We start from the raw sequence: 24,314 nt of genomic DNA on the forward strand, positions 1-24,314 counted from the left end.
ATAAAACGAAACCAATGAGCAAAATGAAAAACAAAATAAATAACTAAAGCAAACATTAATAACAATTTGTATTTTGCGTTTGTATCTGTGAATGTATCTGCATCTGTAGCTGTATTTGTATCTGTATTTGTATCTGTTTCTTTTTGCTTGGCATAGACAACGGCTGAACGGCAGTTGCTGCTATTTCATATTAATAAATAAATATGGTAACAGTTCATATATCATCATCATCACCATCATCATCATTATAATCAACATTGATTATGCTTTGCGTGCAGAGTTTTCATAATCAATCAATTGATTGAAGACGTTGAAACAGATGCTTAAATGGGGCAACGTTAGGCGGCGCACTCTCGGACACAACATTAAGCCAATGCAGCAATACACACACACACACACACACACACACACTCACACACACATACATACATACATACAAACATACATACATGACATAACAACGGCAGTAAATGCAGCTTGGGTAAAGAATTTATTTAGCTTTGACTTTGGCCCTGGAAATCAATACACAATATTCACACCATATTTTATATATAAATAATAATTACAATCCTTGACTATTTCAAAGGTCTGGAAATTTGATATTTTTGAATTTTTGTCAAGGATTCAAATATTTTAATTTGCGACCACAATAAACTACAGTCTACTTAAAGATTTAATAAAATGAAACGAGAAACTGTCTTTCGCTCTTTTAATATCGTTTTAAATCAATTATTCGTCGTTTATTAAAGTTGCAGCTAAGTAAAATAATTTAAATATTTATCTTTTCTGTTGCTTTTTGCACTTTAATATTATCAAATATAAGTTGCAACACAGTTATGAAAATATTGTGAACTATATTTTGAGTGTTGACTGTACTGAGATTTGTTCAACATAGTTTTGTTAATTGTTATACATTAAGGTTGATTATAAAAATGAATATTTTCGTTAAGAGTGGCCCCCAAATAGCTTTTAAATTGCTTTCCGAAAGGGTTTCTAAACGCATTACTCGAACTCTGTCGATATCCTGAGCTGTAAGTAATAGCTCTTGAGTTAAGGCTTATCGATATTGAAATAAAAATCTCTCATGCACTTTTCTTTGTTTTATCGACAAGACACGACTCGTAATTTAATAAGCAGATTAACGGCAATCAAGCCGATCAGTCATGACTCATTTACATTAGCCGCAACTTGGGAATTCGTATTTACATTTTTGTCGAGTGGCGTTTGGTTTCTGTTTTGTTTTCGAGCCGGTTTTATATATACCCTGTTAGAGGGTATTAGAATCTGAACAGAATATTTGCAACGCCTGGAAGAAGACAGCTCCGGCTGAAAAAAATTATATAGGTTCAGTCTTTATGCATCTATGCAGTATCAAGACTTTCTTTTGGTTACTTTGCGTAGATCCTTCTGTAGCAGGCAGCAAATAGATTAATAGATCCATGAATGGTCGGAAAATGAGATCTATATAATAAGACTTTTCGGTTTTTCAATTTTTCTGACTAAAGACATCAATTACGAGCTTTACTATGCTATGGCTCCTAATGGAACAATCGGCCGGAAATAAAGCTTTCTTATGCACGCACTTTTCAGCCATATTCCCGACAAGGGTATTTAATCGCTAGCGTTTCAATGATAACTTTTGGAAATCGCAGCGTATAAATCAGAAGCTGCGGGCGGCATTTGCATGTTTATCAATGCGATCCGGCAACATTCGCCCCCGTTCAGTGAGAGCGATCAAACGTTAAATGTGTTAATTTATTTCGATTAATTGCTAATTTAACCAAAAATACACACAAGCAACAACAGCGGCAACAGCAAAATGTATAAATAAAATAAATGTCGCATGCAATTTCCGCAAATCGTTTAGCGATTACTCATACGCAACGTTGACCAGACCAAAGCTGTAACGGGAATTACTGGAGCCGCAATGGCCCCAAAGGTCGAGCAACTTTCATGCCATAAATCATGCAATTCTAAAACTGGAACTCTTGTTGCTGTTGCTGTTGTTGCTGCTGCTGCTTTTTTAATTGAGCGCGTCTGGCTGCTAATTAGTTTGATGTACGTACAAAAGTCAACGTTCAATTGAATTGAATTCAACGCATTTCAACTCGATTCAATTCATTTCAATAAAATATAATTGCCATTCCTTTTGTTGCATGCGCTATGATTTATTATTTGTGCAAAGGCATTGCATAAGTTGCCACTTGAGGCGTGGCAAAGTGTGGGAAAAACAGATCTCTCAGCCAGGTCAATTTCCCAACCCATCCCACTTGTAACAAATTCGGTTGTGAAATAGCCGGAAACACTTGCACATGCCGAAAATATTCAAATGTTTATGTGGCTCGTTAAGCGAACGGCCAAAGCGCAACAGTCCGGCCAACAAATTGTTGACACATTTTTTTTTACAAAAAAAAAAAAAAAATATATACATATATATATGTATATACCAAAAATTAAAACTAGCAACAGCAGCAAACTCCGCGTTGAAAGTGAAGGTGGCGTTGGCGCGGTCAGCCATGTGGATAGACCATATACGAGACCGTGTCTATGCTGATATGATAATCACATATTATTGCGTGTTTATGCAAATTCCATACAGCTTTTCATACACACACACACACACTCACATTCCAGACATTGAAGCTTAAAGAAAGGTCGTCCAGTTGAGTGATTGTTTTGGTCTGTGGGGATTGTAAAGCTTTGTAAGTTCACCATATGCAGCTGGGTAAAATGCATTTGTTTGAAATAATGTTGAGTAAAAGTCCGAAATATTGCTAAACATTTCAAAAATTTAAAGCTAATTGATTGAAATTGAAAAGAGCTGAGTGAAAACAAAATATTGATATTAAAAATAAAAAAAAAAGGCTATTTATATATCATACACAACTGATGCATGACTCATATTTGAATCAAGTCTTGAAGTGAGAGTGTGGGAGACCAAGAACTTAATATGGAAATTGAAAGGCTGTTGGAAAGTGAAGTCCATGCTGAAAGAACAACTGAATGTAGTGAAAAGCAATCAGATTGAAATAAAGATGTCGGTAAAAAATGTTAAAAGTATTCAAATAAAGAGGTCGTTCTTAAAAGAATAAAAAAAGTAGAATCAAAGCTGCAAGCGAAACGTCGTTGGTTTGGCTAACGATTCGAATCATCTTCCTGCTTTAAGGTTTGGTTCCTTAAACTGGCCTTTGCTGGCCTTGGCCCGAATCATGATTTGACACATTTGAGAATATTTATTGAAATAATTGAATGCTTAAATTACATCTGCCTGCTGTACAACAAATACTTCAAGCCCAATTTCATAATATATATTTAAGTTGTTTATATTATTTAAATATATATATACATATATTTATTAACATTGTTTTAATATATGTTTAGATAAATGCAATAGTTGGTGAATAAGTTAAAAGTAATTTGGCTATTTCAATTTTATTTAAGGGTTTGCTTTAGGCTTAGGTGCGGTTGTTTTTAGAGGCAACTTTTGCTTGCTTACAGATTCGGCTTATACCAAATAATAACATTGAATTTTTAAGCTTATTGTTGAATAATATTAAGCTTGTGCCTTATAGGAAATACGAGCACATACTTATATGATATAAGACTGTGAATGGCATGCTCTGAACAGTTTTGGACCCATTTCGGTGCTTAGTCACATTTCCGTTGAAAGTTGCGCTTCAAAATCGCGTCTGATGCTACGAAAATGCTTTTGGGTTGACAACCAAAAAATTGAAGGCAAGTCATCATTTTGGCTTTGGTTCATCCAAACCATCCTGCAACCATTTGCCGCTTTTATGCAACTAATCAAAGCAATTGCTTGAGGTTGCTGTCGTCGTCGATGTTGTTGTCGATGTCGATGTTGTTGTTGTTGTTTGTTTGTTTGCTGTTGCGCTCTCAGCATTTTCAACTTTGCTGCCTGCACGGTCTTCAATTTTAACTTTTGATTGCACTGCATTAAATTGATTTTCGACATGTTGGCTGAAGAAGAAAAAACGACTTTGACTTCATCTCCGCTGTATACTTAATACAGTTCCCGCCAACTCCGTGTCATCATTTGGCATCATCTTTGGTAAATTGTTGCCTTTGTTGTTGTTGTTTTTGTTGTTATTATCGCGCATGATTGGCATTTCTTCAGTTTGATATTTTTTGTTGTATTATTTTTTTTTTCTTTCAACTACAACAACGCTACCCTGGCGTTCATCTGTTTATTTATTTGCTTTACTGTTTACTGTTTACTGTGATTACTTCACGTTGCTTCAAAAGCAGCAAGAGCAGCAACAGCAACAACAGCAACAGCAGCAACAGCAACAGCAGCAACACCACAGCAACATTAACAACTGCAGTCATTGCTGCTCGTCAGGCAAATGAAAATTGATTTTAGCCATTTTTTCATTTCCGATTTGCAGTAACTGTGATGCCAGAGCCATAGACAAACAATTGAAGTGTAAGCCACAATCGCAGTCGCAGTCACAGCCAGCGTCAGAGTCGCGCATCCGCAGCCAAAATGTGACATATCATTGTCACGGGCTATTGAGGAGGTTGGGAATCGTTTATTGCATAAGCCCCAAAACAATGCGGAATGCTGGCCGAGAGCAGAGCAGAAGACAGCGATGACTAGCAAAGCAGCCACAAATATGGCCGATATAAATTTGTGCTCGCATTTCACTTTCATTTGGCTGCGGTTATTTTGGCCAGCTTAGAAATAATCGTTGATGCCAGCCTTTTGGAGCAAGCCAAATACCCAGACATTCACTTTTTTTTTTTGGTGCCAATCTCGTATACATTTGGCACCCATTTTTGGGGATATTCGTTTGTGTTCGGCTTATTCAATGTAATTACAGTTTCATTTCGCGGCATTCAATTTCGATTTAATCTCATTCAGTTTTATTATAAATTTCAACATAATTTATAATCCAATGTCTATTGTATTTTATGCGATCTTTTATTTATCTTTTTTTTTTCTCTCCCTCTTTCAATTGTTGTTTACCGGTTCTATTGTTTCTAACTAGAGGAAATTGGCGTATATTGTTGAAAATGCAAGTGGTATCAAAATTTGTTTGCGCAACTTGCGCCAACTTCAGCCAGACAGAAAGCCGCTTAAACTGCCACCACGCGTCTATTCATTGGCCCTGTTACCCAACTCCTGTCTCCTAACCCGCCTCAATTGCACATCAATGATCTTCCTCTTTGATTAGTTACCAAAAAACAGATTTTCGAAGTTAAATTAGAAAAAAAGAGAAGAGGTATGTCTTCACGGGAGCTTGAGCTCTAAGCATTAATCTCAGCTTTGCTCTCAGCATGCTGACGCTTAGCTGGACTGCCAAAGAACATGTACACATGACAGAGTTGAAGTTGAAAAAGCAAATGAATACTATTATTTTAATATTAAAATAAAATTTTAATTATTGTCAACACTGTACTACAAATTTTGAAGAAAAGGGAAGCTTCAATAAAAATATCAGCTGTCTAGCTTTAAAAGTTCGGACTGGTCGTAGATTAATCAAGTCAAATTATATATATATATATATACTTAGTAGACAGTTTATAGATTTCAGTTATATACTATAAATGTTTCTTTAAATTTTCGCTGAAAATATTATATTTGCTTTATTAATGTTTTGTTTTTAATTCGCTTTCAATTGATAAGCTCGATATGTTCGAGCCCGATGTGTTTTTAATTCATTTTCAATTCTTTTTCACCCATGCTGGATTGATTGTTTTGAAATTCGTGTCAGCTTTGCTTTTGGTACACTTGCAAGGCGCAGCCTGCTCCGTATGCCATGTCCATATTAAGTAAGTACACATGCATGCGAAAATGTATAAGACAAGCATATAATTTAACACTCGGGCCACAAGCAGTTCAGCAAAGTGGTCGCGACAACAACGCAGCGTTCTTTGTCATGACGAGAAGTTTTTTGATACCCACTAACTTTTCAAAATGGGCATATACAAACCAAGACGATCAAGCTATGCAGCTTTATCTGCATAAACGCAGCGATCTCAGAGTCTATATAGAGCATAGGATCTGGCATATCATAATTAGAAGCAGCTTACATATGTTATGATTACTCTGCTCATTTAGCCAAAGCCGATAAATATCGATGTGCGTTTTTAAAATGTCGTTCGAATTGAACAGGGTATTTACTAATAGAGCACTTGCTCCTAAAGCACATTAACTTATTATGTTTGCTCTTTCAGCGAGCATAATAATTTTAAATGGTACATCAGTTTTCAATCTTTTATGGCGCAATCTGATAAATATGCTCCCTTTTTGGTTGAAGGCGAAAGGGTACAAAGTGTTTTGTTCTACTCAAAATATCTCAATCCAACAATTTAGTTCAATTTGATGTAGGGCAGACTTTTATGCATACACTATAACTATGATTGGTTAAAAGGTAGAGTTTTTCCATGAAAAAGGAGACATTCTTTTAACCAAGTTTTCTGTCTCGCTCTCTTCTCTTTGACAAGACTTGGGTTAAGATAATAATTAAGTTAAATTAAAATAGGTAGTGTATTAAGGCTTCGGCAAGCCGAAGATAATTGTTCCTTCATTTACTTTTTTTCACATTTTTTTTTTGCCTTTTTACAACAGTTTTTCAAAGTTGCATATTTTTTTTTTTTTTTGCTGCCGGGGCGGAAATAGCTCGTTGCCGAGGCGCACTTTGTGTGCGGCCTTTTCAATAGTATTTTTCACACTTGTGAAAATTAAAACTTAACTGAACATTTTGCTCTTGCCGTTTTGTTGTTGTTGTTGTTGCTGTTGTTGCTGTTGTTGTAGCTGCCTTTTATTGTTTTAATTTCACGCGTTTTTTTCGCGCATTGTTTCAATGACCGTCACGCGCCGCAACCCTCTGGCAAAGCCGACCGGTCGAGCAGTTGAAGTTGTTGCTGTTGCTGCTGTTATTGTTGCTACTATTATTATTGCTGTGGTTGTTGTTGTTGCTGCTGTTGTTTGTTTGCAAAATGAAGTGGTCATATCTGTGCTGTGCTCCCCGCGCCAGCCCCTCGCACCACGTACAACGAGCTTTAATGATAATTTCCAAATGACATAAAAGCGGCCAAAGAGCTTCAGGCCGAGTCTGTGTCCACCGCACGGTGGCACAGGGCGCGAGGGGCACATACATAGCTGATCGGGTCGGAGACTCCGGGCTGCATACACTGTAGCATGTTGCGCTGGGACTGGCGTTGTAATCAATGAACTGGTCGAGCCAACCCACAGATAAATGAATTAAATGAATGGTTGCCGGCATCTGTGAATTTGTGCGTGTGTGTGTGTGTGTTTGTGCATTTTAATGCCTTAATGAAAAATGCATTTTTAATTATTTTTTGTTCATTTACGGACATTTTGTTGTTGTTGTTGTTATTGTCATCGTTGAGGCGCCGGACGGGCTTGATATGCGTTGGCTTATGTGGCGTATACGTTATTTATTGCCCTTAATTTTTTCACTGCGACGGCAGACAAGTTTTAGTTGATATATCCCGTGTGCAGGGTGTGTGGAACACCCCTACCACGACTCAGCGACCACCCTTTGCCACATTGCCTCGTGAAACTACTTCCTTGATCTTTGCAGGTCTGCCTCAGCTGTTGCTGTTGCTGCTGCTGCTGCTATTGGCCCCGTTAGTTAGTTTTGGTCTTGGGTTTCATTAACACTAACTGCACTCTATGTCTCCGGCTATTTGTGTTGCCAGCGCCAGCGACAGCGCCAATGGCAACAGCAACGGCCACGCTGTTGGCCGGCCGTGCGGCCAAGTATCGTATTTCATCATTTGTTAAAGTCGAGCCATTGATTTGCGCCCAGGTAGCAGGCACTAACGGGCAACTGGGCAGCTGGCAACATGCCTCTTGTCATTCATTAGTATGGCATGTCATTCATTACGAACCACACCCCGCCTCAACACTTACAACACCTCGTGGAGGAACACAAAGGAGGGGGCGGGGCCGTCTTTATAAGACACTCGTTGCGCAACTTTTCACCCTTGCGACTAGACACCGCGCCGTGCCGCACCGCGACAACGGAAGCGCCATAAACTCATCAAATTTCAAGCCAATTTGTTTACTCGTCTTAGCGCCCCGACACTCGAAGTGTAGGGTAGCGAGGGTAGCTGCTGGGGCCAGGCGCATATTGCATACAGCTTTACGATTTAAATATATATAAACGAAATATCTTAAAATGATTGCCTTCAAAGCAACTTCTCATTTGCCATTTGCAATTAGGTTCTCTTTTCACTCGAAGAAATTTGTAATATTTTAGTAAAAATATATGAATATATGAATCGTATGTGGAATGAATCGTATGTGGCCAACAAATATGATTATCTTTGCTGAACCCGTCTCACATTTCGGCTCTTAATGTTATACGAATTTGCAGCCACTTTCCATTTTGCATACATGCACTTTCATCTAAATATGAAATGTACAAATATATTTCGAAAAATTCACCACGCTCAATTTTCACTACAATATTAGTTTCAGCTTCAGTTTCAATTTCAATTGCGAATTGAAAATGGCAAATTGTGTTGATGTGACAAAGCTTTTAAATGTTATTGTCTCTTGCTTGAATTTCAACATAATTGCAATTTGTTGTATTAGTGCCTTTGCTTTTATTAGTAGGAAAGAGAGAGAGAGAGAGAGAGGGTAGCGCCACAATTCGGTGTACGGCAGCTAGCGGCAATGTCAACTGGTTCATAGCCCAACCGGCTGAACATTTACAGATCTTGAGCGGTGCCGGTTTTACATTACATGCTTAAAAATTGTAAATAGACAAATGCAACACAGAAACAAAAACAGAAAAAAAAATGTGGAAAAAATGAAAATGAAAGTTTCAATTACAAATTGGACGGGCTAGCACAGAGACTGGCGGGGAGCACAAAAAAAAAAAAAACAAAACAAAACAAAATTGGCGAAAAACAAAAACAAACAGTTTAAAAAGAAAAGAAGAAGCGTTTTTGGGCGAAAGAGAGAAAAGTACGTAAAAGTGAAGCCATTTAATTACTGGTTTTTCCGCTTCAATGTGCATTCCAAGTTTTTCCAAGGTGAATGACGAGCAGCCGCAACGACAACGCCCCGCTCCCTGTCCCTGTCTCTCTCTCTCTCTCTCTCTCTCTCTCTTAAGCTGATTGAAAGAGTCCAATGGCACTGATTGAAAGCGCCGTTCAAGCGAAACGCTGGTTGAACATCTACTTGGATATGGATCGTGGACTAAGTGGATTAAAGCGATTTATGAAATCGTATCGAAATTTGATTGAAATTGACAGCTCACAGAACCCAAATGAATTGAAGTTCTAATTATCAAATCAATTATCATTGAATTGAAAGCAATAAAAAGCAAAGGGAACTTAATTTAAATGCATAGGTATTAGTTGGGTATATATGTAGTTGTCATTGAATACAAATTGAATCAAAAGCTGTTTTACATTTTAAGCTACACAGAAGATTTTATGCAATGATAACGAAAATTGAAATTTACGTTGCAAGCATATTCAAGCTGAAGTCATAAATATATTAAAAAAGTCAAATTCTCAACGAAATTTTTTGAAAACGTTTGAAAGTTGTCTGAAAACTGAAATTCAAACTGAATTGAAATTCAAGCAAAGGTTGTTTCAAGTACATAGCCCTAAAATTCAATTCCACAAAATTATTTCGGTCAAATAAAATCTTGATTGAAATGCACAGCTTTGCAAGCTTAGTCTAGCTTTAGTCATGAGATTATTTAAAAGGTGAACTTTAATTAAAAATTGAAATTTAAATTGAATTGAAATTCAATATCAAGCGAAGGCTGATTGAAATGCACAGCCTTAAGATCAAATTTGCCTCTTAATAGTATAAATTGAATGATTACGTTTTTGTTCAATTCTCATTGTCTTCAATAGAAGCCCAGATTCATTGAAAGCACCGCAAACAATTTCTGCGTTCATGCTGCAATTAAAATAAGAATATTCCAATTGAGTGATGACTAAAAGTGAATAGTTCAATTCGCAGAAAGACAACTGCTCAAACTTTAATCGAAGCTGGAAATATAGAAATACTTAACCGCTAAGTTCTTAACTCAAGCCAAAACTGACTACATTTAAAATTGAATCAAAGCTTAATTGAAATGCATTGCCAGCAAATTTGCTTTTGTATTTAACTTAAAGCAGCGCATTTGATGTTGACTGATGGTTAACAAGTGGCGCATAATTCAGTTCTCAGCGTCAAGCTTGAAATGTCGTCGGCAATCATCAAGGGAAGTGTTGCTATCAATGAAAGCTCTGTTCGTGCTGTGTTTTTTTTTTGGTTTTTGTTTTTTTTTTTTGCGCTTTGTCAGTTCAATTGAACGCTTAGACGAAGCAATAAACAAACCGAAAGAGATGCTCAAGGCCGTCGCATCGTCACAGCTAACCAAAAATGGGCAACTGCTAACAGCAGTAAGCGGCTTATGGAGTTCTTCATGCCACATGATGTTGACATTTCACACACACACACACACGCACACATACGCGCGCGCAGAGCATGTGGGGAGACCCCAATAAAAATATCTAAAATGCTCGACGAGGCCTCCCCCAAAGGCCGGCCGCATGACTTGCATGCCAAGATCCACGATCTTAAATCTAAGATCTGAGAACTGAGCAGTGAAAAAACACAAAATTGTGAATTGTTTGGCTTTGGGTATTTAACATCATCCGGGGGGAATTTAAAGTTTTACAACATTTTCGTTTTTATGAAACGCTAAATTTGGCCAACTCATGTTGATGACTTTTGGAAAATGCAAAAGACGAAAAAAAAGCCAAGAAATATTAAATAAAACAAGCTAATGCTGTGCATCTGATTATTTACTTGGGCCTCTCACAGATAGGAGACACATGCCTCGCCCTCTGTCTCTTCCGCTCCCTCTCTCCCTCTCTCCGCTTAATAGACGAGGTTTTGCTGCATTTGAGAGCGGCATTATCAATATTTGCACTAAATGAAACACTAAAGTGAATTATTAGTTGTGCAAATAATTGCACAGTTCGGTTTACAGCGAAATCTTTCTACCGTTCTCCACTGAAATCTGATAACTTGGACGACAGCACGACGTCCTCGTCCAACTCCTCCTCCTCCTTCTCGCCGTCGTCGCTGGCAGCTTCTGACAATATTTGCGCTGACAGATAGGAGAGCCTTGGCTAAAACGAACAAGCGTTCTGTAAAGCCGATTAGATAAAGTCTATACCCTAACAGAGCGTATTATAGATTCTTTACTTTATGCTGTATGTAACAAGCATATCCATTTTGGGTCTTTATTAACAGGCGAGTCGATATAGTCACGTGCATCTGTCCGTTTGTCTCTCAGCTTAAGGCTATTCTATTGCAAATATGTCAAATTACGTCTATTTGCTTTCGAGAATGTATTAATCGCAGTCGGTAGCATCGAGACAATTTATTTGTAAGTTCTTATAGAAATAATCAGTGGAAAGTTAGCTTCCATAGGAACAATCCGCCGAGCATTGAGTCGATCGAATCTTTTATATGCCTGCAAGTGTAGCTCATCCTTGGAAATCCAAAGACAAGTAATACTTATACTCTATTACAAAGTGAAAAGAGTATATTGGCTTTGCAGATCGTATGAACTTAATTTCATTAGTTTGGGAAATAAAACTTGGTATAAATACTCGTGAATAAATATTCACTGAGATAGTTGAGATTTGAGGCTACGCGTAGGTGCGTGGATATCGCAAGTTTCTCCAAAAGGTTGATCAATCGGTAAATCGATGAATCAGATCATTTGATATATCTTTAAGAAATTGAACAGCAGCATATTTTCAAACCGTGCTTGGACTGTGAACGAGTATTATACAGTCGGTTGCACCTGACTGCAACATTCTTAGTGTTTATTTTTTTGTGTGCACCAGCTCCATTTGCCCATCGGTCCGCTGTGCTAATTGCTAGCCACACACACTAACGCATATCAAATATCAGATAGCAAATATATGTCTATAGATATACACACACATATATATAAATATTTGTAGCGCGTTCTGCTGCTGATGAGCTGAATTCGTGTCCCTTGCTGCAATTGCATAACCCTGACCACAAAAATCATTAAAGTCATTGGCAACAGCAACAAACAAACGAATAAATAAACAAAATAGCTGTCGAGTGTTGGCTGAATTGGTTGTATTGCAGCTTGGGATGTGCGAAAGTGTTTATGTCATGATTTAAAATACATGCCAAGTGGTTAACTAGCACTGGGTGTGCGAAGGGGGGCGGGGAGGAGAGAGGTTGTGGCAGCATGCGGGACGCTGAGCCGCGATGCCAAATCAGTTATGAAAAAATCATTGGAATTTGTTGAGCTGTACAAATAAATTCAACAGCTTACTGCATATTAAAGGCAACGTACAATATTTATGGCCCTGGTGTCTGTTGTGCAAACATGGCTAAAAACAACACCAACAATAGCAAAAGCATATAAACAACATAAACACGTGTTGGCAGCAATTGCCGTTGGGGCAGGAGTGAAAGGGGCTGTAATGAAGGCTAATTGCATAAACACTTGTTAATTGCGAGTCATCTAATACGTATACTTAGTCTATATTTTTAAATATAAATTTTACAAAATTAAGACGCTAGTCGAAAGCTGCACTTAATTCAACGTTTAATCAGGAATAAAAGCTTTTAAGCTAAGAGCTTTAATAACAGCTTTCAGCTCGAAAGCGAATTGCGCGAAAAAGTTTCAGGATTCATCCAAAGCTTAAGGATAAAAGCTTAAATTTAAAAAATTTTAAGTTAATTAAATTAAATTAAGTTTAATGGTGCTAGCAGCTTTTGATTAATATTTGTGCAAAGTTCACTGGGTACCAAATATCTTAATCAGGGATGCAAGTCCAATTTATATAGCTGAGTTGGGTTTTATGTTTCGGACCAACTTTTTATGTTGAGGTTCCCTTTGTGATATGGAGTTTCTGTATCATGGTAGGCACAGAAATTGGAATTTTGGTGATATTCTCAAAATCGCTTTTTATCGATATTTTAGAAAAGGAATGGGATATTGACATTAATAATAAATGCTTTCTGCGTGTGGAATGGGAACAAATATATTTTTTTTCAATTTCAAGTCTCTAGCTTTTAAAGTGTTTGATTTCGAAGCGAGCAGATAGATGAACGGACAGACGGATATGGCTAGATTGACTCAGCTCGTCGACCTGATCAAGAACATGTTTACCTTATGGGGACGAAGATACTTCATTCTGCAAGTTATACACAAGTGTATAAATAATTTGCAGCTAGTGATCTGTAAGAATTTTCAAGTTAAAACTAAAGTTTCTGTTTTTAGTTGTCTTGATAAGTTTTTAATTAATCCTAGTTTCACAGAGCCCTTTGTTCAGATAAAGTTACCCAAATCTTATGTGTTATGCCAAAAAACGCCATTTGCTGATCTTTGAGTCAAAAATTGAACTTGTTAACCCGCTTCGATATGAAAACCCCAACGTTAACATGCAACTGAGTGGTTCATGTTACGGAGGAGCCACTGGGCAATTTGGCTGCAAATGATTACGCTGTTTGCCCACGCAAGTGGGTCGCATTAATCTGTTAAGCTGCAAGCTGTTAATGGGGCTGAAGCTCTAACGGACCATCGCTCTGTATGCTAGCCGTAATGGGGTCTATGTTTAACTCATTTAACTGCCGGCAGATGGCGTAATGCGATAGAAGTCGCATTGCCTGCAACCGCTAAATGCGGCGGTGTCGCTACGGATTGATTCATCACATAAGCACGAAAGTCATGCCCCTGCTGCTGCTGCCAAACCCACTAGGAAATTCTAATAAAAACTCAGCCAAATGGCAGAGAAGAGCGCCACGCTTGAGGAGTGGGGGGCTGGAGCGATTTTACGCGTGGTCAAAGTTAATGGGGGGGAAAAGAAAAAAAAAAACAAAATGTTGCATTTAGAGCTTCACACGATGATGATGATGACGATGGGCATGGCGATGATGACATTGCCTGTGGCCAGTATTTTTTAACACCAACAACTGGCCCCTGCCTGTGTCCGTTGTGGACGACCTCGCGATAAGACCACACGTCAACCCCTTAACATTGCCCCCCCCCACCCCCTAAAAATATTCCAGCAGAACGCAAAACTCCACCCGACAAGCATATTATGACCACCCGATGCGATTGCATTTTCCGGCTGGCGCTGCTGCTGATGATGACGAGGTTTCAGTCAGCATGAGATTTTTGCATATACTCGCATCGCATCTATTTGCATTCACAGCCGTTTATATTGCAACCTCACACCAGATACCCTGGCCCTACCCGACCCTAGTCCGTTCAGTCATTCATTTTGGTTTATAGGTAAAGCTGCTGCCTGATGCTGAGCTGCAAAGCAATTTAGTTGGCGCCGCAACACGGGGCGTGTGGGGCGTGACAAACGTCGATGTTAAGGTCGGGGCGAAGGCGAGCTTGAGGGCGAGGGCGAGGTTGAGGGTGCATTGGAGGGTGTTTTATGCAATGTTCTTTGTAATGGGTGAAGGAGGCGGATTGCTACGCCCCTGATTCTGATTGTGAGTTTAAAATGCATTTTACAGACAATTTTGCACTTACCATTTACGAGTTAGTTGGGGTCATTGATGGTGATGACTGTAGCAAAAAGAAGAAGAAGAATAAGTGGGTATATCATAAATGGGCATGTGCATAAGAAAAAGAATTACAATGTGTAGCTTTGATATGTCATAGCTGACAGCAGAAAGCAGAAATATCGTCAACTTGAAGATATAATTGGCTTAGCTGTAATATATATAGCTATAGCTTGAATTGAACGTAGATATAGATAGAAATAACTATATAAATAAATGGATAAAAAATATTATATAATTACATAGATAGATGCGAGACTTGTTTTCGATCTCTGCAGTTGCTAAACAAAACATTCCTATTGTGCCAATTTAGTCGGAGAATGATCATTTACAATATGATAAAAATTTATGTGAATATTAAATATAACCCAACCTTTCTTTAATGAGCTAAGAATATCTGAATCTTACCAGGTGCAGAATCTGTATAGCAGACTACCCCATGAAAGTATACTGTGACTACGCTTAGAATTTCTACAGATTCTCAGTCTTTTAGTATAATATAATATAATTAATAGCAGACAGATAGTGGAGAAAATGTATGTATGTATGTACTTTGCGGGACAACGTGCAATCAAGAGCTTGCAACTTTTTTCACACACGTCAGTTAAACTGTTCCAAATTCCATATTTTCTGATAAAGACATTAAAAAATTAATTTGAATCTGGAAATTTCGTACATCAAAGCAAAGTCCATGCAAGTGCTGCAGTTGTGGAAAAGAGTGAAACATAAATAAATGTCTTCACAAATATGTTTGGAAATAAGCTTGAAGCCGAAATTAAGTAATGGAAGGAATTCCCCAAATGCTGTGCAAAACGAAGCTAGAAAACTCCTAAGGCTTTTCCTGTGCGTTGGTCACCAATCGGTCAGTCAGTCTGTCACGACAAACAGCTTAATATATGTATAGAGAATTATTATAATAATGGTCCAGCTAGTTCTTTTCAACCTGCTGCAATATTTCTATGAAATGCCGGGCGCTCTATCATTTGGCATCTAATCTGATTGCCTTGGCACCCAACTATCACACACTTTAAACGGCAATTTGCGGTGAGTGTGTGTGTGGGTGTGTGTGTACAAATTTTGCAAACACATCACGTGTCGCATTGACAGATGTTTCACGTTGCCGCCGCCGCTGCCCCTCCACCTTTTTCGCGCACAGGTACTTCAACGTGCCAAAAACAAATCGACAAGAACTCAAAAAAAATTTGGCAAATAGGTAAGCGAAAGGGGGGTATAAGGAGGGGGATGTGCGGGCACGAGAGACATTTTTTCTAAAGCCAACTTATTATTTTACATTTTTGGTTCATGACCCAGAAACGTAGCCCCACAAGAATCACAGACTGCGTCCGCAACTCTCCAACTCCAACTCCAGCTCAAGGTCCAGCTCCAAGCTTCGACTGCGTATCGTTCGTGGGACATTAAAGTAAGAGAGAAGTGAGTACGTGCGGTTATCTGTCATGATTCTCGATTTAAACGTTGCGCTTGGGCTCCACTGTGCGCTGGAGTTGGCCTACAAAGCGAACAGCTTTGGGGGGGAACAAGGCAGGGCTGGGCAAGGAGGGCGAAGATGCTATCTAGACTTGTCCAGCGGCTTGTGTCTTGGTTCCATTGTCTATGTGCGTGCGCTTTGCTTAAATGTCAATTATTTCACGCTTATTACATTCTCGAATGATGATGACGTGTGAAGCTCTGACCAAGATGATGGCGACGATGCCGGGCAACTTCATTTGCGAGAAAGTCGAATAACAAAAACGAAAATATAAAAAAAATACAACGAAAAGTGAAAAATAAGAAAAGAAATATGTGTGCTGTCTGCAAGTACCTGGTGTATAAAAAATAAAAGTAATGTCTCTCACTTTTTTATTTATACACATATTTCTTTAATGCGAACTTTACGAGCGCGCGACAAACATTTCTCAGTGAGTAGACGAGTTGAGATGAGAAGAGACATTTTTATGGGTCAGTTAAGGCGATTGAGGACAGAATATCTCTTCCCATTCAACTACCCTTTAACTGCACTTTCTCTGTCGCCCACATTATCTCCCTCTCTCTATCACTCTCTCGCTAATATGTTTTCTCTCTGAAAGAGGGAGGTCGATCTCTGTATCTCACTCTCTCGTTGTCTCCGCTTATGCAGTCTTTCCCCTCCCTCTGTCTATCTGCCTCTTTGTCAATCTCTCTCTTTGTTTATCACTCTCTTTTTAGTGAGACAAAGGAAAAGAGGAGAGTAATATTCGTGGGTCAGTTTAGGCGATGGGTCACGATAATCTCTCCCTATTCAATAACTATTTCTCTAACATTCTCTCCTTCTCTGTCTCTGTCTCATTATCTTGTCCTCGCCCTCTCTCCGTCTATCCCACTCTATTCTCTCTTTCTTTAGCTCTTTCAACTTCCCTCTCGCTTTCGATCTCTTCCTATCTCTATCACTCCTTCTCCCTTGATCTCTCACCGCTTCTCTTCCGCTATCTCGGTCTCTCTCTCACTTCATATTGATCTTTTATATGTTAACAATTAGATTTTGTCTTTCTGTGAAGCGCGGAATATCGTGTTTGACATGTTATATCGAATTTAAAGAATCTCAAGCGCCCACACACACACACACACACACACTGGTAGTTTGTCAGCTTGCATCATGGCTCTCAATTTCGGCTTCAACTTTAACCAATTTCCAAACATTTTCCGCAGATACAATCAAAAGATTTTCAACAATAAACTAAAATGAACGGCGGCGAAACGTTGAGCCAACGAGGGACAAGTGAAAGGGTAACGCTATGAAGTAGGGGCAACCAGGGGAAAGAAAGGGGGGGGGGGGGTGTTGGGCACACAGATGGGGGAGCCTCTGAACGTAACGACATTTTGTACGACCCCATTTCCAAAGTCGTAATAATTTCATGAAAAACGCAGCCACGCCGACAGCGACGCTGGCAGAGGTGCATTTTGTTGAGCTTCAGCGGCGGCGGTTTGGCTTAGTTGCTGGGCGGGCGGGTAGGTAAGTGGGTGGGCGGGTGGTCGGGTGGGTGTGTGTTGTTGGTGTTGGCGATGGTTGGGCAGCGCGCGGCGTTGCTGGTAATGTGCCAGTAAAAGGTATTTTAACGCTGGAATGCTCGCAGGCGCGCAACGCTCCGCTCCGCTCCGCACTGCACTTGTGCCCTGGCCCCAGACTCGCACTGGGAACAACATGTAGCCTGTACAGCTATCACTCTACCCCGTCCGCCTATCCGTTTTTGGGCCCGTACAACTGCTCCGCCGATCCCTGTCGCCCATTATCTGCTTTGCCGCCGTCTGGCAAAATGAGTCGGAGGACGACTCCTCGGCTGCTTTGTCATGAAAAATAACTTCGCTTCGTTGAAATGACAGTCACGATTTTGCTTTTGCTTTTTTGGGCAACTCCAATGCCGACGCCGGCGTCAACGTTGACGTCGAGGTCGCTGCCACGCCTCCATCGACAGCGTCGACTGCGCTCATCTTCAGCGCACGTTGTCTGCGAAAATTTTACTTCGCTTTATTTCTTTCCTGGTGATTTCCCTTCTTTCTACTACTACACACATTTATATAATTTTTCCTTCTCTTTTCCTTTCATTTTACTTCTTTTTTTGTTCCTTTTATTTAAGGGACAGCCATGTAACAGACTTGGCTGCAGCAACTAAATGAAAGATGATGAATTTATTAAATTCCCCATGTGGATGACGAATAGTATGGGGGTAGCGGAGGTGGAGGCGGGGGGCAGAGGTGATGCTGAATGGGGGCTGCCAACTTGGGTGCTGCTGTTGGTGTTGGCCATAATAAATAATATGCAATAGTATGCTTGAAGAGACACAACTGCAATCAGTTTGTGTTAAGGCTGAAATTGCACACATTTACAAAAACTAAATGTTTTCTTCACATTTTTAACAATTTAATAACAAAGTAAATAATGTTTGCCAATTAAATAGCATAAGTTAAGTTGGTTAATCTTCAATTTAAATATTTTCCTAAATATGTTCTGCTCTTGGTGGGTAAGTTCTTTAAGAGATGCAGTTTTTTAGGGCACTGATAAACGAATGATGCTGTTTTGAAAACTCAAGCTAGACTTGGCCAAAACCCATCTTAGTCAGATCTATTTAAACGTATTCTATGTATCCTTTATTAATTATTATAGTATATAGTGTACATGGCATTTAAGAAGACAATCTATTGTCTATTGTTTTGGCAAATTAATTTGAAACAAATCTCATATGAAGTTCACTTTACGCAGCCTTGAACTTACTTTCTGTTTATAAACAAATCCTTTGATTTGCTAATTAATATTTATATATAATTAACAATATTAAAAGGTCATTCAGCTTATTTTAATTTTCTGTCAGAATCTCCAAGCTCCATCCACATCAACTTCTTTGATCATCTTAAAATTCAGCTTTGTTAAATTTTATTCGTATGCTACCAAACAAATTGACAAAGTTTGTATTTTCAGTTCGACTTTGGCCATGACTCAGAGTTAAATATTGGCCTTTAACCAACCCCCCCTGCCTCCGCAACCCATCATTACCTTGCATAGAAAGAAAACTTTGTAACGCCCGCCCCCCGCCAGCCGCCTGTTGTTGGGTTTATCTTTTGTATGCCGATTTTATATAGCTTGCATACGATGAAGAAATTCCTTGCCCAACAAAGGCAACAAAACAAAGAAAAGAGCAGAAAATGCAAAGAAAAAAACTTTTTAGCGCCGCTAACTCGCCGTTTGGCTAATAAAGAATGTAAATGGAGCAAATTGCTTGGCCAAAAGGTAAAATTTCATAAATTTCAAAAAGAAAAAAAACCGAGAGAAAAAAATGCCAAATGCCTCGTAACTTTGTTTTGTTTTTTTTTTTGTAACTTGGAGAAACAATCGTAAAAATCGCGCAGTGTCATTAATCTGAGGACTTTCCAAAGACTGGCAGCAGACCACCCCAGACTCCAATTCCTGCTACGCAACTCCCAAAGTTTTTTCGACTTGCCACGCCCACAATTGATGTTATAAAAGCGTTTAGCCTTAATTGTTGGGGCGTTAAAGGTTATTGTTGTTATTGTTGTTGTTGTTGTTGTTGCTGCTGCTGCCGTGTGCAACGATTTGTTTTTCCTTTACGCATTTTTCTCGACATTTTGCGTTGTCATCATAAAAAACAAGACTTTCGTATAGGTGTGTGTGTGTGTAAAAAACGAAATCAAAAACGTCGTGAATTGGACTCATTTTGTTCGGTTATGGTACTGTGGGCTTTGGGTCGTCGTCGTCGTCGTCGTCTTCTTGTGCTTAGTGAGTCTGGAAACTGTTTTTAATGACCAAATATTAAAATAAAAAGGTGCTGCCTTTTGGGGCCATACAGTTCGGTTCGGTTTTCTGGCCTTTTGTTTATGACCATGATGGCTCTGTTGGGTCTTATGACACTTTTCATTTGCCGCTGCATAATGAAAAATTAAATTAATGAACGCACATTTAGGAGCGGATGGAAATACATCCCAGCAGCATCCCAACAAAACAGAGCCCAATCTCAGACCTCAAATTTTCTATTCGCATTTCACGTTTGTTTTTGGAATGTTGTTGTTGTTGTTTTTGTTTTCTATAGTCATTTCCATTTGCTTTGCCATTGCCATTGCCGTTTTCATTTCCATTTCCATTTACCATTGCCAAGTAGTCCACATTAGCAAAGTGCCAGCCAACAGCAACAACAACATCGAGTATGGCGCCTTCTACTTTTGTGGCAAATTAATTTGGCAAGTGCAATAAAACTTTTGCAGCAGATTTGGCCATTATTCAATGCCTTGTAAATACAGGCAACTTCTGAGCGGAGTTGGGGCAGCGTAACTTGCGAATGGGCTGCCTCTTATAGATTCTCCCCCAACCCAGGATCGGCATCATGTTCGTGTAATAACCAGGCCATTAAATAAATTAGTCAAATGCTTTTGGCTGCCAGTTTGGATATAACCACAGTGTGCCAATGAATGGGGTTGGCGTGTCCTAAATGGATCTGTTGGCCATTCAGAGATGGGGCATAGTCAATACACAAACCCTTTTGTGATTATGGTCAGCCTCGATTGGCTGAGTTGCGCGTCTTACAGTTTCCTCTGCTCTATGAGCGCAAAAACAAAACATTTGTCATTCAGGATTTGCCATGCAATGTTCTACGTAATTAAACCAAAGTGCAACAGCTAAAAGAAAAACACAAGGCACAACAAGAGGTTGGAGTTCACTTCGGGCTATCGAAGTTTAAATACCCTTGCAGGCAAATAGCTTGGCAGCTGGTAGCTGCAGGCTCGCCCTCCTACTTATTACTGCAGGAGCGGGATGATATAGTAGATCGATTTGTTATAATTTTGCAGATCTGTGTGGAAAATAGTTTTCTTCGTAAATAATGATTGCTGTGGGGTCAACAGAATATACGAAAGTTTTTAATGCAAAAACAATTTTGTCCAGCTATGTGATATAGTAGTACGATATAGACTAGTTTTTGATCATATAGATCAGGACAACTTGTTTCGATTCGGCCGACTCGGACTTCGGGATGCCAGCTTTCCCCAGTCAGAGTATAACAAAGGAACGAGTAAGGATACACTGGCGGGGGGACGCAGCGGAGCATATTTTCAAAAACAGATTGAATGCTATAAATTGCAGCTGAGCCGCATCAAGTCGAGTCGGGTTGAAAGGACGCAGAATCTGCTGCTGTTCGCTTTATGTGGGCGAAGTACGCATTGAGCCCGGAAGCTGTAAGCGTTGCAATGAGCAATAATTGCGCTTTGACACTTGAGCGGGCAGCGCTCTCAGCTGACCCCACACCCCATGCATTGTCTGCATGTGTGTTTGTGTGTGTGCCTCAAATCAACCCTGAAATTCATAAATGAGAACGGGCAGGGCAAGACAATGGACGAGTCTACCCCGTAGCCGTCGACGCAGGACACACTAATAAATCCTTGTCACAATATCCTTTTGTTTTGCCATTTTTCGAGGCCCGAGTCGAGTAGCTGCAGCCAGAGCCCAGAAGCCCTATACCAGGCGCATTATCCTTTTTGAATTTACAGCGCAATAATTCAAAACACATTCGTCGACTGACAGACAGACGGACAGAAAGAGAGACAGACGGGCGGACAGACACGAGCGGCCATCAGGGCTGGCGGCCTGGAATGGGCCGAGGCTCTCAAGTCTGCCAGACTTGTCTGCCGCCCCTCAATGATTAAAGTCCTGCTTATGCTTCCCGGCAGCCTCGTTCTCAGCGCTGCCATCTCAGAGATTAATTCGCCGCTGGTTTCAGTGGCAGCTCGTCTCGCTGCCTGTTGATTGCCATTGTCTCGAGTCCCTGCCAGGGCCATTGTCATTGTTGTCAGCTTCTCCAAACTTATAAATAGCAAGGGTGCGAGAGAGAGAGAGAGAGAGGGAGAGGTGGAGAGACAGAGCGTACGTAGAATGAGAATGTTCTTGAAACTGAGATCCACTAAAGAGAACGACTGCAATAATAGAGCGCCAACGATCAGCCTTATGGGATAAAATATAATCTGTAATAAAATATTTTTTCCTCGTTTATATTGCTGTGAATTCTTTTCTTTTTCATGAAGGTATAAAATGTCTATCATAAATTATGTTTTGGTCTGTTTTTGCGTCTTAATTTTATACATTTTTAGACACAATTTCTTACAACATTTTTGGGGTGTTTATTAGGGAACTCCTTTTACATAATTTTTGATTTGTACAACAAGCTGAGACGTCTAGCCATAATTGTTTAAATTTATCTAAATGGGTAGAAAATGTTTCTGAGTTAGTTTACTTTTAATCAAATCGCATGCCAAAAATATTAAAATTTCTTGTCAAGGTATAATTGAGGTCATGTTTTAGCTTTTAAATAGAAGAAGAGTTCTTATCAATATTCTTTCAGAGGGTATATTCATTCTGTCGTGCAATGTGTAACGCTCGAAGTTAAGTTAAGAATTATATTATCTTTAGCAGTATATTCGTTTGATCAGTCAGTCTCAAGCACTATGTCATAAGATTGGTCGTATCGGTTCACTATATCATAATGCAGCAATAGGTTTGATCAAACGCAACTTAAGCTCTTTGGTTTTTTGAGATATTTTAGCCAAAGTCGGCAATTGCGATATTTAAAATGTACCTGCTCAGCCCTTAGCCATATGCCAGCAAGGGTATTTAAACTGCGGCTTGCCATAGATAGACATTTATTTTCGTCTATCCCTGACCTCAGACGCAGAAATTTCTAATGCATTGCAAGCAATTTATATTTGAAAATCCTGGAGACAAGAGTTTAGTTAGGTTTCCATTCAAATTTAAATAAAAAGTTGAATGAAGGAAATAGAAAAATGAAAATGTTGAAAAGAGAGATAAACACAAACTGAAAATCATGTTGGGAAAATATAACAATATAAGTACATAAACGGCCCATTTTAGTTGACTCGACTTTGCAGCTAGAATAGCATGAGAATGCTTGAGGGAGGTGGGAAAGGGCAGGGGCAGGAGCAGAGGCAGTGCAGTGGCAGTGAGAATGCAAGTGAATTCACTTGTAAGGGGCAACAACAGGAACAACAGCAAGAGTAACAATTTAAACACTTATTCACACACGCACACATGAACACACAAACACGCACACTCACAATCAGACAGAGCACTCATAAGACACTGTGAGTATACTTGAACTTTTTGTTTGCACCCCGCTTTGCAACGCGTTGCAAACGCCTTGCCTCGCCTGGCTTCGCCTCGGCTCGGCTCGACTGGGCTTGCTTGGGCATGTGTGTGGCAAGTATCTAGCGAGTGCAGATCTGAAGCTATACGTACACAAATATCCAGAAGTTCTACGAATATCACACGCACACACACATACGTACACTCGGTAGACACTTAGGCAAACTTGTGTGTGCTTAATTCCATTTTCATTTTCATTTCAGTCGGCGGCAGACAAATGCAGACAATGTTGAAAGGGAGGTGTGGACCGGGCAGACCGGGATGGAGGCAACGTTTTGTTTGAGTTCTTGAGGCATCCTTTTAGCCCAGTGCCTCAGTAATATGCGCATCCGTTCTCGCTCGCTTGGCATGCGCCCAATGTTTGTCTGCTTTTGGGCATTTCGGCCCTGGGGAAATGGGTCAGCGAAAAAGCAGCAGCGCATAATTTAATTGCCAACATTCGCAGCGGCAACTGCAGCTGCAACGTATTTCCAATTACAAAATTCAAAGTTTATGCGAACACTTGATAACTAAACAACAGCTCAGGCTCACGTTTGTCACTGTCACATGTCACAAGCCACATGCCACACCCCGCCCCCACCAACCTTTCCGATCGTAAATCATGGGAGTCAACTTAAAAATAGGCGCCTCCTGACATTTCAGCGCGATTGTCAGTCATCGGGCAGGGCATTCGCTTAATTGCCGCACATCTGTCTGGCCCAATATGCAGCAGCAACAGCAGCCGAGATCAGCTAATATCCCCCCACAAACACACACACCACCATACCACCACCCCCACATTCCATACCCTTTCCCTTCAGAAACACATTAGGTGCGTGGGTATACGCCCCACACCCTTGCGCCCCGCATCAAATGAATTTATGACAACTAAGCATAAATAATTCAATTCGTGCGTGTTTACAACATTTATTAAATGAAGTGTTGACGTGGGTGAGAATCACGCCCACACACACACACACGCACACACACACGTAGCTACATCTCCTACATGCGCGCTTCTCTCAATATATTTGTTGAAGGGGCAGCCACCAAAAATATAGCTCG

At 39.8% G+C, this 24,314-nt stretch overlaps 1 long non-coding RNA gene across 1 annotated transcript in view; it reads right to left on the minus strand.

The window, feature by feature from the left end:
- Window positions 1–14,464: 14,464 nt before the first annotated feature.
- The window catches only part of LOC135428517 (uncharacterized), a 55,679-nt gene continuing 45,829 nt past the window's right edge, over window positions 14,465–24,314 (minus strand). The window contains exon 4 of the long non-coding RNA XR_010436264.1: window positions 14,465–14,585. This is a non-coding gene — a long non-coding RNA (uncharacterized LOC135428517). The remainder of the gene's footprint in view (window positions 14,586–24,314) is intronic.

This window comes from Drosophila montana, unplaced genomic scaffold, assembly GCF_035044405.1.
Source record: "Drosophila montana isolate Dmon_TW-CO22-7 unplaced genomic scaffold, ASM3504440v1 contig_2481_1, whole genome shotgun sequence".
NCBI classification, from domain to species: domain Eukaryota; kingdom Metazoa; phylum Arthropoda; class Insecta; order Diptera; family Drosophilidae; genus Drosophila; species Drosophila montana.